The 20,106-nt window shown below is 43.6% G+C and overlaps 1 protein-coding gene across 5 annotated transcripts in view; it reads right to left on the minus strand.

The window, feature by feature from the left end:
- LOC132908059 (SH3 and multiple ankyrin repeat domains protein 2) overlaps window positions 1-20,106 on the minus strand; it is a 178,785-nt gene that overhangs the window by 91,112 nt on the left and 67,567 nt on the right. For all 5 annotated transcript variants that reach the window (XM_060961631.1, XM_060961635.1, XM_060961630.1 and 2 more), the window contains exon 2: window positions 17,058-17,119. The gene's annotated coding sequence lies outside the window, so the exon portion shown is untranslated. The remainder of the gene's footprint in view (window positions 1-17,057; window positions 17,120-20,106) is intronic.

A 20,106-nucleotide genomic window follows, 5' to 3' on the forward strand; every position in this document is an offset into this window, starting at 1 on the left:
GTGAAACACGTTCATCAAGTTTTTAAATGTTTTTCGAGATGTTGAATATTAATTACATCGCTGGTTCGTGAATCGAAAACTTCGTACAAATGGAGTCGATCAGTTGGCTTTCTAGAGATATTAGGTTGTCCGAAAAGTTTCTTTCGTTTCATAAGGTGATAACGGATGAACAACAATTTCTGTTTATATTGTTCTTTTAAATTAGCTATGATTCATTTCGTTCTATTTCTATTATGTTCGTGTATAATTCAATAAACTAATATAAAACAAAAAACATTGTGCGTCTATTATTTCCTTATAAAACGAAAGAAACTTCTCAGACAACCTAATATTTACTATATTTGAAACTTTATTAACAATCACGATTAATCAAGTTAATCAAGGCGGCCGGATCTTGTTACAGCGGGAATGAAATTTTAAAAATGTTTCACGCGCCTAATATATTCGCGAACACTTTCCTGGGCCACTGTGTACGATGTGAAAATCCAAAGTCATCCGCTTGCAGGACCATACTTTCGAGAAGCGACAGGCGCTATACATACTCGTGTTTCTCGTTCCACACGTATTTTCATTTACTATCGAGACGGTCGATAGGCTACGTCGTGACCGAAGCAACACCTAATCTCAGTGAAACCTTAGGGTCTCGAGTATTAAGATCGAGACCTGCCCGCTGGTAGATAAGTGGGCTTTTGTTCCCCTTGGAGAAACAGCGAGCCATGCAGTTTCCAACGTTCCCGTATAGTTGCGCAAAATTCAGCCGTAAAAAGGGTCGCACGAACGATTCTTATTTCTGCAATTTACGCGATCGCATATCTCCTGTCTGCCGTTCGAGAAAAATCTCTCTAGGGAGGTCAGAATATCCGTCATTTGCTCCTACGATTGAGTAATTCGTGAATTTCAGATGAAGAAGGAGAAAAAGCGAACGTCGAGTACAGTAGGCCATTCATTTATCAAAGCTTTATTTACTGACACGAAATAAAATGTACAACAGATACATTCAACCGTATCTATATGTACATACAATGCTTGAAACATCCATGTGGCGTTAAAGTCTAATAGAACGAATGATCTAATAATATCGAATAATCTGTAAGCTCAGAATGGTCTAACGAGGTCCTATAGAAAATAATTCTCAAGGACTCGAATAATTTTTCAGGTGTATTTCATTTCCTGTAAGCGCCTCGATACCTGCGAACGAGGACATATTTACCGCAAATTGAATTTTCCTTGTTGCTTTTATTTCCCAGTTACTTTACCCTAAGAAGTTTATTTCGTTCCTACCACACGTATTTTGTCATGTAAAATACAAAACAATCTAAAATTTTTTGAAATTTTGCAACAAAACGTAACGAGTAAATATCCTAGTATTGTATTTACTACCCAGTAATATACTTATGTATGTACAGGACATACACCTGCTAGTATTTACCGCAAATTGAATCTTCCCTGTTGCTTTTATTTCCCAGTTACTTTACCCTACGAAGTTCATTTCATTCCTACCATACGTAACTTGTCATGTAAAATACAAAACAATCTAAAATTTGTTGAAATTTTCCAAAAAACGTAACGAGTAGATATTCTAGTACTTACTAGCCAGTAGTATACTTAAGTGTGTACAGCAATCTGTATATCTGTCTATCGATAGGTTCGAACGAATGGAACTGTACAGTAGCTTCGATAGAAAATTTCACCAAGGACAGATTAGATCTGGCGTTTAGAATCTAAGAAGCAAGATAGGATTCGGGGGCAACATCCGGCCGGTTAACGCGCTATTTTCAAGCCGAGCCTTCTGTACGCGGCTTGTCCCATTGTTCGCGAATAATGGCACCGTTGTACACGCGTGTCGTGCCGATTATGTCACGTACCGGGACGCGTGGAATGCATACAAAGAAAAACGCTCCTCTGCCCCGTGTCTGCCGTGGCTTCACGAACATCGAGTTCCCGCTCCAACCAACCAGTGTTCTCACCGTCGTGTCGCGTCGCGTCGCGACGAAACCGCGGAGCCAAACGTGAGAAAGAGGAAGTCGTCGATCCCTCGGGCTTCGATGGAACGCGCGGACCCACACAGACCGATCAACGCGATCTCTGACGCACCCTGAAAGCAGATGAGCCGCCACCGATTCCGTTTAAACGCGCCATCGTTATTTTCTCTAGTCGAGACGCGAGGGATTCTCCGCTGACAAAATGCACGTTCGTTCTACACCGCAACTATCGAATAGCATAGCGAGAAAATACGATGGATCGAGTTCTCGTGTAGTTATAGTTATATTTAGTTTATTACGTAATAGATTAGATTATGATCCACACGAATAATGGACGCGATAGGTTTCGGGTCGCGTGGTTTCTCGTATAGCACGCTGTACGTGATATACGCGTGTACGATACGATGGTACGGTGGAAGATAGAACGAGTAGAAACGTGGCTAATTGTACTTTAATTACGGAAAATTTGTGTAAATGGATCCAGTGTATGTATAAGATTTTTTCCTTATTTTTCTAACACGTGGAAAATCTGTTTTATTCTTAATTTGAATTTAGTGGCGAATTACGCGAGGGAATTTAAGCAACACGCAGGGGTTAACGAAAAGAAGCTAATTTTTACCGTATTATTTAAACGTATTTATTAAACGCATAATCTATGAATCTTTGAATCTTTGAATAATTTGATCTTTGTATCTTTGAATATTTGAATATTTGAATATTTGAATATTGAAATCTTTCCAATATCGAATATTGGACTCTGTTCCGTGTAATTATACACGAGCCACTCTGTCTCCCGTATTTTCTTTAATTTATGACGCAATACGCGGAATATACCCGTTGATGAGTAAATAGGACAAGTGACATGTTCTGTCACGTAAACCAACATGTGAGCTACGATGTATTCGTACAATTCGTACAATTCGGCTTACACAGCCACATTCGTAAAGTAAATGAAACACGAAAGAATCCCATACGCAGGCCGATAATTTTATCAAATGCGGTTTAATAAAAGAAATTATACGGCGGGAAACGTATATTGGCCGCGATGTTAAAGGAACTTGTTTGTGGGTAGGTTAGGTCTACCACTGACTAAACCGCAGCAGCCACCTAAGAGCGAGAGATTCATTCAGCAGTCGATTTGAATCGAAAGGAAACGCGAGCCGGGCACCACAATGAATGAAAATCGCGAGAAACCAGGAAGTACGGTGACCACGTTTGCAGCCGCGTACCGATCACTCTCACGGTATTCCTCGGCGTTATCTATGCGATTTGTTCGCACCCATCGCGCCAATACGATTATTCAGAAATTACATTATCGTGCCAATTTTTCTACATAAGTTCATTTTTCACGATTCTTCTTCGAGGTCCAGTTGCGACGTTCAAGATGCACTCTTGACGGAAAGGATATAGCGAGGCTGTAAAATTAATCAAGCTTCAAAGTACATACACCGATTTCGATTGCTAAAACAGAAATTTTTGAATGAATATTTAAAAAAAAAAAAATAATAAGGTTCTCGAGCTTTTTCAGTAAGATGTTAACTTACAATCTTATAGTCTTACAAGGTGAGGTACACCGACGTTTAATTCGTAAATCACGTTTGCAATCTGAAATTCAAGATGCTTTCGCTTTGGCGTCATTTCCAACTGACGAGTGTGTCTGTATGGTTCTAGCTGCGACTAGATCAACGACACGTCCACTCGATACGTTTAATACGCTTTGATTCGTAGTTATATCGGCTACGTTATAGCTATACCTGACTATATTCTTTCCACCAAGAGTACATAGTCGAGCAGAACCAAACGAGGAACGCTTCGAGATGCAGTTGATGCGCGTTTATTTTAACTCGTCCCCGAAGGTTCGCCGGTTCGATTCTCCACGTGGGAATAATTAACACCGGTAAGACCGAGGGCTTTGCCCCTTTCGACGGATGATTAATGAAACGTGTTATCATCCCCTACATGTAACGGCCGATGTAACATCAGACGCGCGTTTGGTCGCGCTACGCCGAGACATTAATTCGATCGACGCTTCCTGGAAAGTGCATCGAGCAAAACACGCTTGCCAGTTGACTAAATCGCCGGTTTTCTTCCGATCAACCGCTGAGAGCAGAGTATACAAGAGTGTACATCGTACGTATATAAAGAACGCAATGGTTCGCTCGATTGCCATTTCACGACGATCTTTCCCACCGGAAGAATTTCCTTCCTATCGATCCATTAACTCACTCTTCGGTCTCTTAAACATTTTCCATCTAACTGTTTGCACTTATACCGAGCTCCTTCCCTCGCAGCTGTAACTCCTTTGCGTGATCGAAGCGCTTCCTTTGAGAAGAAGGTCCACACGACAGAACGGTGAATCGAGTAAACCGCGCAGCAGGTTTCAGTTCCAGTTTTCTAATATCAGATACGTTTGAATTGGTAATTCGCGTTATTATCTAAAAGGTCGAAAAATTTGACAAAAGTGGTTCTCGTCGCAAACCTTCTCGATTGCTCCGAGCAGAATTCAATTTGTCAGGATCGTGGTAGAATCTGCGAGTTGTATTGTATACCTTCGCTGAAAGGGATTTCGTATTTTCGAAATCTTACGGTGATTTTATAACGATTCGATCTTTCGCTAGAAAATAACATCTATACGCGTTTGCCATAAACCTATAGGCTCCTCTTTCAGCGATTTTCGTCATCGTATCGATTCGAATTCGATCGGTCAGGATCGGACTAAAAGGCGATCGCTCGTACGGAAGAAATTGCAAAAGGAATATCAAATTTTGGGCGCCTTGTACTTTGCATCGAAGAGACTCTGAACTCTCGGCGTTCGATCAGCCTTCGGGGATTTTTCCCGATCGAACGGCCCGATTCGTAAGATTTTCTCGCGTCTCGCAATCCCTTTCTATTCAGCCGGGGCACGGCGAGCGCGCGTGAACGCACTCGATTGCATTTCCCTGCAACCTTCTGGGAATCTCGCGTCGCTCGTGCGTTTCGAGGAGCAGTGTGAGAACCGACGGATCGAAAGGTTTCGACACGGTCGAGCGGTTAATTAGAATTTCCAGGGGCTAGACAGGGCCCCGATACGGACGGTGGAAAACTCGCATCGACCACGCGCAACGTCATCCTCGTCGAACGATTCATTAGCGCGCAGTTCCTCTTCTTAATTACCTCGTTTGGAAGATCTTCCTTCCGTACCTCGTTAACGGACCGTGCTACTTTTCCTCCGACGAAAATTCTCTTCTACGATAAAAAAATCCGTCTTGTTATAACGGGCAACGTTGTTATCGGAATAATTTAGCCTCACGAGGAACGAGAATGATCGGAATGATCGAACAGCACGCGGAAGAACAGTCCGCGAGCGCACGCGCCGCCGTTCTCACAGCTTTCGAGATGCATCCAGGTGTGGAGCAGTCTGTAGGTCAGTTACACTGTTACTGTTACCGTCCAGGCTATTACCGGTTATCGCGCGCCACGCCAACGGTACGCGCAGCGTTCGTTCGCAGTGGAATTCTGCTTTGAGCGCGAACGTGATCGCGCCGATCCAAGTAGCGCTCGCCTACCTTCGATACTACCTCGAATTAAACACCGTGAGTCGAATTTTCACACTACGATCGGAAGTACGTTCTTTCTACAGGGTGAATTGTAATTCTATGTACATGTCTGGTTCTTGGAAGGAAAAAGGAAAGGAGAAGAATCTATAAGTAGGATTGTCACTGATCGTGTTCTTTGTTTGAAAATGATCTGGGACGGTTAACGCGTAGCGTTGACAAAACCATCGATACCGCGAGAAATTCTTAATTAATTGCCGCATATGGTGGCTAATTAAATGCGAAACACGGGATGCCGCTGGCGCCGCTGCCGGGCATACCTCCCGCATCGTACTTCCACTTTTTCCTCTCTTCTCTCTTATTACCACGGTTCTTCGTTTTATCTACTCGTTTGCCATACAGTGGAATGAAATTCAATGGCGTTAGGATCTATGCGACGTCTGTTGCGCGAGGATAAAAATTTTAATTAACGGAGTAAAGAGTATTGTGTTTATATGTTCCATGTACCATTTTTGTGTAGATCGTATCTCGTGCTATATAAGTATAAGATCGTAACGCGTGAAACGTTTGCTTCGCTAAAATAAATATCCGTGTTTTCGCTTTTCAGCGGAGTAACATTATTAATTTAGTTGCAAGTGTATTACGTCGTTGGACTGGTCACAGTTTTCACATCCAGATGCCATGTTTCTAACGTTATTTTCGAAAAATATCGTGGCTTCCAGTTTTATAAAAACCTCGTAGATACATTCTCATTTTCGAAAATGATACCGCTAGGAAATTTAAATAGCCCACGACAAACAGTAAGTTGATTGGTAACGCCACCTTTTTTACGATCTATTCCACGATAAACAGCAAACCAACGCATTTTATTTTCCCCCCCATTGAACGAACAAAGTTGTCCGCGATCATTATCGTTGACAAAAGCTTACATCGTACCGAATCGTATGTAAATTATTCGTATTGCAATGTAAACGCATCCTTCCATCGCGGACCGCTATGTTGGGAAGGGTTTAATCGCCCTATTGCCGCGTTTCTGTAGCGTTCACGCTCGTTACAGCCGTTACTCGTCTCCGTATACCTGCTATTTTTATTTTCAATTTCCTCGGAAGCACCGCGGCGTCGGACAGTCGATCGATAGATAGTCCATCCACTTTCTCCGATCGTCGGCGAGAAGGCAGCGTGAGAGAATTTTCGCCTTTCAGACCAAAGGGCCGACAGCGAATCTTTCTGTTTCTTTTTTCTCACTCTGCTCCGGGCTACTCTTTATACCTAACGCGCGGCGCGAAATTCTGGTCGATCAACTGGCGGAGAATCTGGCCGTGGCGCGGTCGTCTATCGGCGTTAATTCCAGGCATCGAGGCGTCATTATGACTAATGAGCTAGGCGGGACGTGGCTCTTTGATCCGCGACGTTAGAATTAGAGCCCGGCGCGGCGCGGCCATCTCGCGAGTTCGGATAAAAAGGGATAAGGCTGAAAAAGGGAGCGAGAAAAACGCTGGCCGAATATATCGACCACACCCATCGTGTTCTCGACGCGTGTATCGCGGCTCTTTTTATTATTCAAGCCAGGCCAACCCCCCTCCCTCCCTCATCATTGATTTCGACACCTCCTCCGGTATCAGAGCAAAAAGCCTGTCGGCGAGAGAAACATCGTTTTTTACCCCGTCTAAATCGACCGTTAAATTTATTTACATTTTAGATCAACTTGGTAACCTGCATTGTTTCACCGATTGTGATAGCAATTATCGGTAATTTAGTTTATGCAAATTAATTGGATTAATTGCTCGTGAATTAATATTGTGCCGCGTCGTTCGATTACCGCGTCGACTACCACGACGTCGTTTGGGATTTTCCATTTAAAAGAATCGATTCGAAGCGGCAACTGCGTAGGAAGCGTACCGTGCGAGTGTGTACAGTCATGCTGACTCGATATTGGCTCACCGTCAAAGTTGCCGCTGTTTTATATCGTTCGCTTCGAAAGAATACAAGGCTATCGAGATTGTACGTTTTTGTCGAAAATAAATTTCGTAATACTCCATGTATACTTTTATCGATAAATCGTAACAGCTTCGTACAACGCATACATACAGTGATTCACGGAAGCTTTCCTACACCCTATGAAAAGGTTATCGTTATTATTCGACGAATTACAACTCCGTTTAATACTTCGCACTTGAAATACAGGCGCGAATTGTCGTTTGCTAATTTTGAAAAATTCACTCTCGATGAAATTGGTCCTTTCGTCGTGGAGCCCGTACATCGCACGAGCACGCGAAGAAAGGTTGTCCAGAAAGTGTCTTTCTTTCGCAAACGATGCGCCTTCGTACGAACGATCGATGAAACCAAGTCAGTGAAATGTCGCGGTATTTGTCTCGACGGAACAAAATGGATCGTACGTAATTCGACAAAATAATATAAAACGGAAAACGTTGTGCGTCTATTATTTCCTCATAATCCTCATAATCCTCGTCGGACGCGGCAAAATCCACGGTAGCTTTCAAGATGGTTGCGTAGCTCTCGTAAAAACGAAACAAAGCAACCGAATACATTATCGATCGGAGCACTTGCTTTTTATTTTAGCCCGCAGCTAGACAGATTCGTGTGCACGTTCGATTCTCCTCCTATACTTTTGTACGGCACATGGTCGTGTCTAGTTCTGCGTGCCACCAAAGAAACGCAAAACGCACACAACCGTCGCGTCTACCTCGAACATCGGCATGCAAAGTTGACGGGTCACGACAGCGTTCTTTTCGCAGTTCGAACGGTTGCCGATCCGAGTCGTGCACGAACTACATCCCTGTCATGGTCCTGGCGATAGCCTCCTCCCAGTTGCTCTTTTTAAACTTCATTCTCGATAGCGTGCCTTTACCTTTTAATCCGTGCCGTGTAAAATCTTCGGCAAGAGAAACTCCTACCACCCACCGTGTCTGTAAGATTATCTTCAACTTCGCCGAGTGAAAAATTGACACGAAGCTTAGAGAAGATGGCAGGTGGTTTTCCATAGTAGCGCCAGCTCTGATCGATCAAACTGCCCGGCCGTTTATACGTACAACCCCGTTCATAAATATTGGGGTAGTCGAGGGATACGAGATAAAAGGAGAAATCTGCGAGAAACGTATCAAAGGTTCGGTAGATATCGCGTTTTAAAATAAGAAACGTAAACGTACGTACACGATACATCGATAAAACACGTTATCCATGAAACGATCTATCGTTTACGTAGATTACATCGATCACGTGATATTTGTTAATTACAGCGAGTTCAAATCTGTTTTTAAATGCTACGTCGATGAAAGGAAACGTTAAAATACTCGATCAGCGTGCATGAGTGGAATTATCGCTTTTTACAGCTCTTTAAGTTAATAAAATAAGCTCGTAGCCTCGAGATTATTATTTCATCTGGAATCTTAGAAAAAATTTTCACATAAATCGTACGTATAATTCTGCCCTATTAATTTAACATTTATTTCTAATTAAGCGAATATATAATTAATCGTTTCCTTAAGAATCTCGATCGATCGACCACGTTTCGTACGAGATTAACGGACGTTCTAATACTTACGAGCATGACTGTACATCCATCGACTACACACAACGTAAAATCTACTTTTACTATCTTATTTCAGTTTCTGTAAAAATTCGCCAACCTCGACCACGTACACGACGTCTAAAAATTCCGCCGCATTCAAACGCACACGCTGAAACGAGCGAACGATTAGAGATCGCTGGCGAAAAGGAAAGACCGAAATCGCTAGCGTGGCTCGCCGGACGTTTATTCAGGGTGCGTACCCTTGTATATCGGTGGACGGCCTGTCCGCGGTGGACCCTGTAATTATAAAGGACCGGTTTTCTCTGGCGTGTACACCTATGGTATACATACGGTGTACGCTCTCGCCGTTCTCCCGTTTGCACGTAATCGACGTTCAACTTTTCCGTGCTCTCTGGCACACGGTACATTCCCATCGAGATCGAACAAACTCATTCTATATAAAAATATTCCGCGATGCTCGCGGAAACAAATGTGCAACGAGTCGCGGTGGCGTTGCAAAACCTCCGCACCTCGTTCACCTTGTCTCGTAACCTACCGTAACGACGCATTTCTCTTGGCCAAAGAACCTTTTCGACTGTAGTTTTCCCGCATACCGTTCTGTAGAGAGAAAGTTGAGCAACGCGATCTCGGGTCACCGAGTTAGGACCGGACAAAACTTTCGACATTTTTCATGTTTTTTGGGTAGAGTCGAAAGGCACCGGCAGAGAGAACCGTACAGTTAATAAAAAGATTCGGCAACCGATCAAAGCGGCTGAGAGCGTCACGTACGAGTACAACGTTATCGTTAATTTTCTGTTATTCAATGTAATTTTTAATTTAAAGCAACATGCTTTGGTGAAAAAATTTTATCGCAGTTTAGGATACTGTTCCTTGACATTTCTACCAATTAATTGCCATTTAATAATTACGTCGATAATATCGCGGCCATCTGTTGAAATTTACAGTTATATTGCGGTGAATTATTATTTCTATATTCCTGGCCATAAACGTTCACGTCTATCGTTAAAGATTATTAATTATTTGGAATTCAATAATTCCGAGGGTTCGAATACTTTTATAACTCATTAAAATCCTCATTTCGAAAGGAGTTACGTCTGGTAATAAGCAAATAAATGAACAAGTATGAGAAGAGTTATGGAATTTTGTACAAGAATTTTAACACGCGATATTCGATTAACTGATTATTAAATTTACCCATTTTACTCCACTTTCATTTATTCCATTGGTTCAGTATGATACTTGACAAGTGTAGAATTGCGAATAAAGAACGAATCCGATGAAAACTATTTTAAAAATACGATATAAATAATACGATATAAATAAAAGTGGTGAAAAACGAACGAAAATAAAGAGAGGTGTCGTTAGCTCGGCCAGGCGAGATTCCGTGGCCAAACGTACGCGTTGCAATTGGAATCCTTTCACGGTCGAGTGTATGCGTGCTCTCGGGAGGCTACGGGGATTTCTAATGCTCGATCGTGGTCAGAATTACCCGTGCCGCGTTAATAAACCGCCGCTCGAGCCCGGTATCGCGTGTCGCGAAATTCCAGCCAGCTGAGTCACACGAGAACGCGGCCCGATTGCCCGACCACTTCGATCGATTCTACTTCTATCGTTCCGATTTGGTATCGAAGTTAAAGTCGTAAAGATCACAAACCATCGTTTTAACTAGAAATCTTTGGCGATGAGATATGGATTTACAGTTTTCTTCCAAAGATATTCGTTTCAACGATCTCGCGCAATCGTAAAGATAAGACAGCAAAGATCGTAACCGAGTTAAGCAATAAACCGGATTAACCTTCCAATCGTGTTAAGATGTATCTAATCTTCTTTTCGGGTCGTATTTTCAATCGTATCTAATAGATTTTGTGATAAACATCTGGTCGATAAATTTCATCGACATAATCAGGATAGCCGCGTCCGATTACTTGTTTGGAATTTTTACGCGACGTTGGAGTGACGTAAGAATTTTCATAATAACGCAGCAATTAAATCGCTGTCTTCGCGAGTCGTTGAAATTTACGGAACGATCGATTTCGAATTAGAACGAACGAAGGAATTCGTGTTGTAAGTTCGATTACAAAGTTGGCGAGTAATTTTATAGAGCGGCGTTCTTTCGCCTGGACTGCTTGAGTACAAACTCGATCTATCGTATAAAGTGGTTGCCAAAGTGGCGATTAGAATCACGCCGATGTTCGATCGTTATCGATAATCCGCGGAGGCCATCAGCGATTCCCGTAGCCGCGAATCTGTCGATCATGCACGGCACTAACTCCGTGGAATGATCGAGTTGCCCAATCGAATCGCAGATCGAATTATTTCGCTGGAAGTTCAATTTCTTCTCTCTCTCTTTCTCTCTCTGCACGATTCTCGTTTTTCTTTACGTTTCATTGAACTCGCTTCAGCATCGTGGCAAACCTAATCGTTTGTGGAATTTTATTCGATAAATGGGAAGTACTTCGTCAGTTATGAATCTTCTCAACGAGGAACATGAATGGTTCGCTCGTAATCGAATATCTTTCGAGCGGAAAGAAGGATCAAATAACCGATAAATGCGTAATAAATAAGCAATTAAGCAAAGAGCTCGGTCGATAACTAATCTTGCACTTTTAGAATATGAAAAACAGCCAACGAGAGATCAGATTATAAATAGATTAGGAATTATAAATCGTAGGCTTCTCTTTTGCGATTTTGTAATCACGCGTCCAACAGAATAACCAACGATCTACGATTAGCGAAACTTGTAGAGTTTCGTTTCTCTTATTATCAAACTTGTTCGCTATACGTCCTAGCAACTTCCGACTCGTAAAATTTCGCTAACAACGTTCGTCGAAGCGGTCACCACTTCTAAGAAAACTCTATCTATATCTGGTCTTGTAGTTTTCTCAAGCACCGAAGCTATTGTCACGTAATTTCAAATGATAATCAAAGATTCAGTAAAAAAATTGGGTTTATCAGTAACAGCTATGTTTTTTGTTACAAGAAATCACAAGAAGAACTGTGTGGACCCGTCTCGTACCATCAAGGAGGAAAGCTCGGTATGGGTGTGCCCTTCTGAACTTAGAACGCGGATTCGTTGTCCACACTTTTCGGTAGAACCCGCTTTCTCCGTAAACCGAAAATGTTTATGTGAAGAGAAATGAAACTGAACAGATTCGGTTTAGGGTATCTCCTTAGCCTTGTGGCGGGTCAGTGTGACAATGTTTAGGTCCTGGCGCCATGACCAGGGGGAACCACGCAAGGACCATCGCATCTGGCGTAACACACGACAGACAAAAATTCGATCCGTGACACTATCGACAGCGTATAGACAAAAGACTGGGACAAAAGGCAAACCATAAACGATAGACAGGCGACGATGACTTCGGTCATAGGATAACACTGCTAGCGTGCGGATCTGGACCGGTTCAATTACATTCCGATTTGTATTTACACCTCGATATTTAAAATATATTTTCTACCTTACAATCTATCCACGCGTTCCTTTCTTCACATACATCTAATAACCTCAACAACGTTGATTCGATGGTGTACGGAGTCCCAGCAAGGCGAGTCCCGGTGTATCGAACGTTTCGTCGTTGTCCAAACCGTACAAGGGAAAAATGATCGTTGCGTCGATTATATGGGAGGCGGATGGTGCACCGCTCGAATTAGCACGATCGACGCGTGTTCGCGAGCACGTGCCTCGAATGCGATTCGTCGAGTTTCGCCGGAAAGAGAAAGAGGTTCGGGCGATCATTTCGACGTTGTGGGTTTTCCAGCCGCGCCTATCCTTTCACGTCTATCGATAAATGAAAACGCGAGACGCTTTCGAACGAACGTGACAAACGAGTTTACGATTTTCCTCGCGACGCCGCGCCGCGATTGCAAGTCGAAGAAGATGGTCGTATCGATTGTAGAGGAGGGTATTCGTGGAATGACGCAGATACGGTGAACAAAAGGCCAAGGTCAGGATGTGTCGAGCAATGGTCTTATTAATTTTGAAGCTCGACAGCCGGCGGCTTTAGGGCGCGACGGAAGAAATAAGAGGGTAAAGAAAGTGGGCCAGCCTGTGACGCGGTTCTGTACACAATGCACGATTGTACAATGCAAACGAGCTTGGATCGGTCCTTTTGTACTGCACGGGCCAATAATCTACCTGGACCAAAAAAACCCGACGAAACCGGACTCCTTCGTTAAGCTTCTTCTCGACTGCACGAATTGATTTCAACAACGCGATTCGAACGTATTTACCATGAAATCGCTTCGTCGTCGATCGATATTCGTTAGTTAGTTTAGTCGTCGTTTGCAATTTATTCTCAATGTCCCTATGTTCGCAGAAAAACCGCTAGTTTTTCGTTCGACATCTATACGCCGCGTCTTGCAAGCGTAGAACGTATTATTCGATCGTCGTTCGATGAAGCAACGAAACACGATAAAAAGGATTTGTAATTTGTAACGAAAATAAGAAGATATATATATTTCGCGTCTGTTTCAAAATAAATTATCGAAAGATGTCGTTCCATCATCGACGGAGAATTTCTCACAATGTATCGCAATCTGGGCTATGAGAGTTGCAGGGTTAATGGGTTAATAATTCGAGTGGTCTCTTCGTTCAATTAGATGCAGAGTCGGACACGTGTTCAATGAGCGGAATCAATATATCCGAAGAAATATGTCAGCGACGCGACCTATCGTCGTAACGTCGTCGCGATCGATGACCGCGCGTCTAATTGCTGCTATTTTATCACGCTCGTTCAAACTTCTACGATCACCGATTCATCTCAATCGCGATTAATGCCCAATTTAGTCACGCGGAAAATCACCGACGCCGACAAATAAAAGAGCGAACGCGCGTTATCGCAGATTTTCGCAGCTGTACGGTATTCCATCGTATTGCGAAAGCAGGAAGTCTCGGTTCGAACAAGTCTGACGGTTAAACGCGGATCCTAACTGTACCGTGCGTACAAATACTACGCGTACTAGCGGCTCGCGTCGGAGTGCGCTCGAGTTCGCGACAGGATGCACGCCGCGGCGTCAAGATGCAGCTTGTGCTATCGGCGAATCTACCGTTCGAGGCAAATAGCAATTTTTTCTCGAAGCTTTTAATTAGACGACGGTGCTCGCGAGATTAGAGGCTGGACTCTGTTCTCCGGCTGGCAGCGAAGAAGTGGTAACGGTAAATCGAGAGCGCGGACAAGCACCGAGGAACAAAACGCCAGGCTGCTGCAACCATTTCGATTACGATCTACTACGGTACAGATTCACCGTGTTGCCTATGCGTATACCTGTACGCCCTTCTCCGAAGATCCTTCTCTTCCGATCGAACGTCGATCGCCTTTGGGCGACGCCTAGCATCGTTTTAGGCTAGCGAATTTTTCTCGCACGGCATCGTAACGGAGTGCTGCAGCGTCTCTGAATACAAAGCGATGTACAGGGTGCGCCGTTAGAATCCGGACAAAAGAAGTTTTGTGCAGAAAGTTGTTTATTTAAGTCAATACACAAAAACACATGAAAATGTTGTTATATCTCATTTAAAGGGTCCTTGCTGAGAACTTTTATTCTATGTAACCACCCTCTGCCTCTATGACCTGCTCTATTCTTGCTCTAAAGCGCGAGCACGCTGACTTCAACTGGTCGCGTTTAATTGTCGCGAATTCTGACTCGATAGCAGCTCGTAGGGAGTTGACGTTGGGGTGCCTGCATTTATTAGTTTGTCTCTCGATAACGCCCCACACGTAATAGTCCAATGGGTTTAGGTCGGGACTGTTAGGAGGCCAGAAATCTTTCGACCAAAACATGTCCACATTGTCAGAGAGCCAATTTTGAACAAGATGACTTGTGTGAGCAGGTGCGCCATCTTGTTGAAATAAATACGGCCTTCCAGAAGCCGTAATTTCCATCCACGGCTTTATTACTGTCTTCAGGACCTCCAAATAAACCTCCTTTGTGATTCTTTCGCCTTTTTGGAAGAAGTGCGGAGGCATGACGTCGCCCTCACTTGAGACAACGCTGAACTTTTCTCGCCGGAGAAGGAGAACCCTTCTCGAACCACTCTGAGGCTGCGTATCTCTTAGCAATGTCGTATACCGTCGATCTTGGGTAGCTAAAGAATTTTATAATTTCGACCGGCGTTCTCCCGGCGCGAAGACTTTCTATAATCGCCGCTCTTCTATCGTATTCCGGGTTTTGCTTAACGAGTTCTGTCATTTTGAGGTTATAGAAGACTTATTGACATATTTAACTAACTTCAGAGTCAATCAGCACAAACATCTGAATTCTAATATGGTGGGAACTACAAATTGAATTCTGTCCGAATTCTAACGGCGCACCCTGTATATACAGCGGTAAAGTAACGCACATTTATGCGTACGTAAGTACACCGTGGCCGAAAACTTTGCAACGCGCTTTGCCTTCTGAATTCCGTTACTCTTACAGTCGTAACGTCCATCTCTAAATACGATCATTTTACTCCTAGAATTTGTTCAAATTTTCTAAAAGCTTCGAGCGATAAAACAGTTACGTTCGGATATAAACATAGCCCACGCCAATGATCCAGTTATTGCTGCCAACGAATATGTTCGTTTATTCGTTCTTTCAATTCGCCATCAGATGCGTGGAAAAACGAACGATCGCGCACAGTTTTTCGATAGACACCTGTCTGTTCTCGTACGGTTTAACGCGTTAATCTTTGAACAAACCTTTGACCGCGAAAACGATCGCCAGTCCATACGTTCGTTACGCTGGAACGTGCTGTTTCATGGCGCCTAGATTACTAGAACCGATTAATCGATACCAGGTTACCAAAGTACGTGTTTGTTCGAGTTACGTTTAGTCCGCGTATCGAGTATAACGGAGAAGCTTCGAACGTCTGTTATTCGCACGATTCGGTCTTATCGTTGTAACTCGAACGGACGATAACGCGCTACTTTTTATCGCGTTACTCGTTTCAGTCAGCTCCTCGAGGGTTAATATTAATAATACCGTGCGTGCAACCTAGTGAACGATCACTCGCGAAGCGGAATTGCGGCTCGATACAAAGTTCAGCGGCGTAACGCGCGCCGCTAGCCTGCGTCCTAGTTTCCGACAACTGAAGATCGTGGCGATATCATCGTTCGCACGATGCGCAAATAACAAAACACGTCCGACTGAGTATGGGTATGTTCCGTAAACTATAGTGGTGCGTTTAGACCGAGCGAACGAACTTTTCTCTCGTTTTATTCAAATTTCGGAACGAAACGTGTTAACGCCGAATTAGAAACCGAACGTTCGTAGCGATCGGACGAAAAACTTCAAGGAATCGAACAAGCTTTTTTGCAGCGTTCTAGGGCAATTGTCAGACGTCGAAACGACGCTCGTTTGCGCCCTCGTTTCCCCAAATTTCTGCAAAATGGGAAAAGAGAGAGCGTTCGCTCGGTCCAAACTCGGCTTAAGCCACGCTTTATACACCGACACATGCATCCTTCGAGAGCGAAAAGAAAAATCGGTTGTCGCGCGGTGGGCGATCGAGCGCGGGAATTCGATGGAAATTCGATGGAAATTCAATTCTCCGTTCTTTCGTCGCGGCGATGGGACAATTTGCGAATCGTAGAGGGCAAGTTTAATCGAAAAAGTCTTCGACGCTGTGTAACTTGCTCGATCGCAGGGAAAAGCGGAAGAACAAAGAAGAAATAGTGGCGGATGGAGAACGAAAAGGTTAACGGGGAACGTCGCGGCAACGTGGTTCGTTTCAGCGTTGTTCCCAGGTCGCTAAGCAACGGCATGCTTTTAGCGCTTTCGTTCGAGTGGTAGCTTTTGTCTCGAGATCAAAAGATCCTCGAGCGTTTGGCTAACTAGCGGTTTTCGAATCGTTCCGACTTGGCACCAGAGCAGCGACCATCCTTCAAATGAAAATTCGGTCAAAATATCCCTTCTCTATCGCAAGTTGCTGTCCTTGCGCCTATCGAAACATGGAACTGTGTGCCGCAGCGTCATAAATAATTGATAGCAAACAGAGAGAAGGGGGTACTTACTCACCATAATCGGAGCGCAATCTCGCCGACCAGATATGGACGAAGAAGGTATGGCAAGAGCAGCATCTGCAACGAAACACAAGCCATTCTTTTAGCAGCTAATTCACCGTTATATCCCGCTCACAATGAAACTTCCTACTCGCGTCTGGCTCGTTCGCCGTTAGCGAAGAAAAAGAGGAAAAAAATAAAAAAAGAAAAAAGGAAGAAATCGTTCGATGGACGACGATCCTTTCGAGCATCATATCTGGTACATATTTCGTGTCTCTTCGAGAGAATCGTTCCCGACGTGTAATTCTGTCCCACTTAATAAAAATATTCCACGTTTATTCGTTTCTTAAGATATTTCTCAATGTTCAAAGTTAATATTTCAAGCTATACTGTGCAAGCTCTTACGAGATAACGACGATATGTTTTAAACCGAACGAAAACGGAGATGACAGAAAGAAAATGATAGAACTTTGGTTTCCTTCGATTTCGAAATAGCAAACAAGATGGGCTTTAACATCGAATATCGATTATCGCAAGATTCAAGATGAATGAGAAAATGGAAAGTTATTAGGAGGAAAGGGATCGGCGGACAAGCTTGCTCGTACTGGCGATAAATCAACGTTACACAATGCCAACAGCTTGTTTTCCAGGGTAATCCGTTTACAGATTACCGATAAGCTGATTAGCAAACGCGTGGATGACTTGGCCGTACGCGAACAGCTCGCAGCTTCTCCAGAATAAACGCTCGTACTCCGAGAAGAGTGGACGTTCACAGCAGGAACGATCAATGCCGTAACCAAAGCAAACGCGACAAAGAATTCCATTTCCTCGGAAACCTAACAGGGAAAAGGTGTTTCGAGGTATCGCTACCCTCGTGCACTACCGATTCGCCAATTCTCTTCCTCGTCACGAATAACGCACCTTCCCTGCTATTTCCATTCAATTTCTAGCACCATCCTTTGCTCCTCGGCGTTCCCCTTTATCGCTGTTCCTGCTCGATGCGTAAACGGTCTCGAAATTTCTTCACTACGCTCGTTGTTTGCGTCTGTTTAACAACTATATCAACGAACGGCAACTATAGGGTTATCAAACAGCGACGATAAAGAACTCGGATAAGATAAAGTCACGAACAAATAAGAAGATCTAATTCTCTGTATGAAATCTGATTTTTAAACGAGTGTGTTTACTTTCTTGTGCTCACAGTCGTAAACTCGTATTTCCTTGGTTCTTTTTCTTATCGCGTTAAATGGCGTCGAGCGGTCATCGGTGAGAACCGCGTTACTAAATTTTTTCGAGCGATTAAAACACGGTAAGTTCCAACGACTAAAAAGTTTTCGACCATGCGAATGTCTTAGATAACAAACGCTATACGATGGTTTGCAAAAATTAAATATTATGGCGTACAAAGTATATTTCGATCTGTTTTAGAAATGTAATTTGAGAAACGCTTAGTTATCGCGATAATTACGACGCGGTATAAATGAATCGATCGAGATCGGAAGAATCAGATGCTGCAAAATCCTTTGGTTCCCTCCTTCGATTCGTCATCGATCAAGAGCACTCGTTCGAACGTTTATATCTCCGTCTCTCGGAAATCGACTCTGCTCAACCGCCATCGCTATCGTTAACACGTCCAGTTCGGTAAACAATTATGTCCCTTTATTATCTCTGCTGGCAGAGAAAAATATATAAAATTCGCGTGGCGGTGAACGCGTAAACCGACGAACCAAAAGGAATTGCATTGCGCGCGCTACCCACGTTGGAACTGCAAAAACATCGACGAAAAAACGAATAGTCGTCGTGATTCCGGCTCGCTCACGCGACTATTAATTATCCGCTGAAAACCGAGAAAGGAACCGCCGGTAATTCGGCTTTTTTAAACGAGAACCACGCGTTCGCTTTCAATCGGCATGGACCGAGACGTGGCGTGACGAGACTGGACCACCCCGGCCGGACTAATTTCCAGGAACGATTCGTAGAGATCGTGCAGAAAATCGTGCGTTCCATCCGCGATTTCGAAAACGCTCCGAGTAACAGGCTGAGAAAATGTTTCGGCAGACGGTGGTGTTTCAGAAGTAGATGGTGTCTGAACGCTGCAAGTTACTTGGCCGAATTTAACGCGGAGTTTAAGCGGACCTGGCCGTGGGTAAGCGGCAACTTGGTACCGTGAAAGAGCGAGTAATTAGGGAACCGAGCTACCACCTCGGATTAGTTTGCTGGCTAACGATCGGTTAATCCGTCGCTCTGTTTTTCCCCTTAGACTTTAATCCTGCCATCTTTTAAGCACGAGTACATTAATTCTAAATCGGCGAATGCCAAAAAATGGTAAAGCCAAATACGGTATGTTTGTCGATAAAATAGGTATCGATAATCGAGCTTAATATCGAGATACAGGTTTCCGGGAATTTCCATCTACGGAAACAAATATTATTTTGTCTCTCTTCTAGTGGTTTGTCTTCCGATAACGATAGACGTCGGTTTCAAAGTGTCGCGAGGCGTTCTAATATGAAATTTGAAGCATAAACGATCAGTTTCTTACACTTTGCGGAATTTCGTTGATCTTTCGACGATTTAGAAATTTTCTGCAACAACGACGCGCGACTGCTTGGAGCACCTTCCTGGAAATCCTTTGTTCGAGGAACGGGACGGGACCGAGCATCCGGTGTCGAATTTAATACAGTCGTAAAGTCGGAGCGCGACTTCCGAGCTGCAACCGCGACGAGGAACGTAACCGTTTCCTCGACTTCCTAGCTCGAGCTAGGGAAACCGTTCTCTTCGTTTATTCGCGATCGTTTGTAAATTGCGCGTAAGAAACTCGAGTTGGCCTTCGCTCGGAGATCTCCCTACCTTGTCTATGAGATTGTCAATTTTCTACCATATAAATACATCGCGATTGATAAGTTCCTTTTATCGATAAATTCGATCGTTGCATAAGAAAAAGAAATATTAAAAGATTTCGTATACGCACCTATCGTATCTACTCAGTCCATGTTCATGCTGTTCGCTGGTTTTCCGACAGTTGTAACAGAATTTCAAGAGAAATTAGAGCTTCGTAGCGCTGTAAC

The sequence above is a fragment of the Bombus pascuorum genome, chromosome 6, assembly GCF_905332965.1.
Source record: "Bombus pascuorum chromosome 6, iyBomPasc1.1, whole genome shotgun sequence".
NCBI classification, from domain to species: Eukaryota; Metazoa; Arthropoda; class Insecta; order Hymenoptera; family Apidae; genus Bombus; species Bombus pascuorum.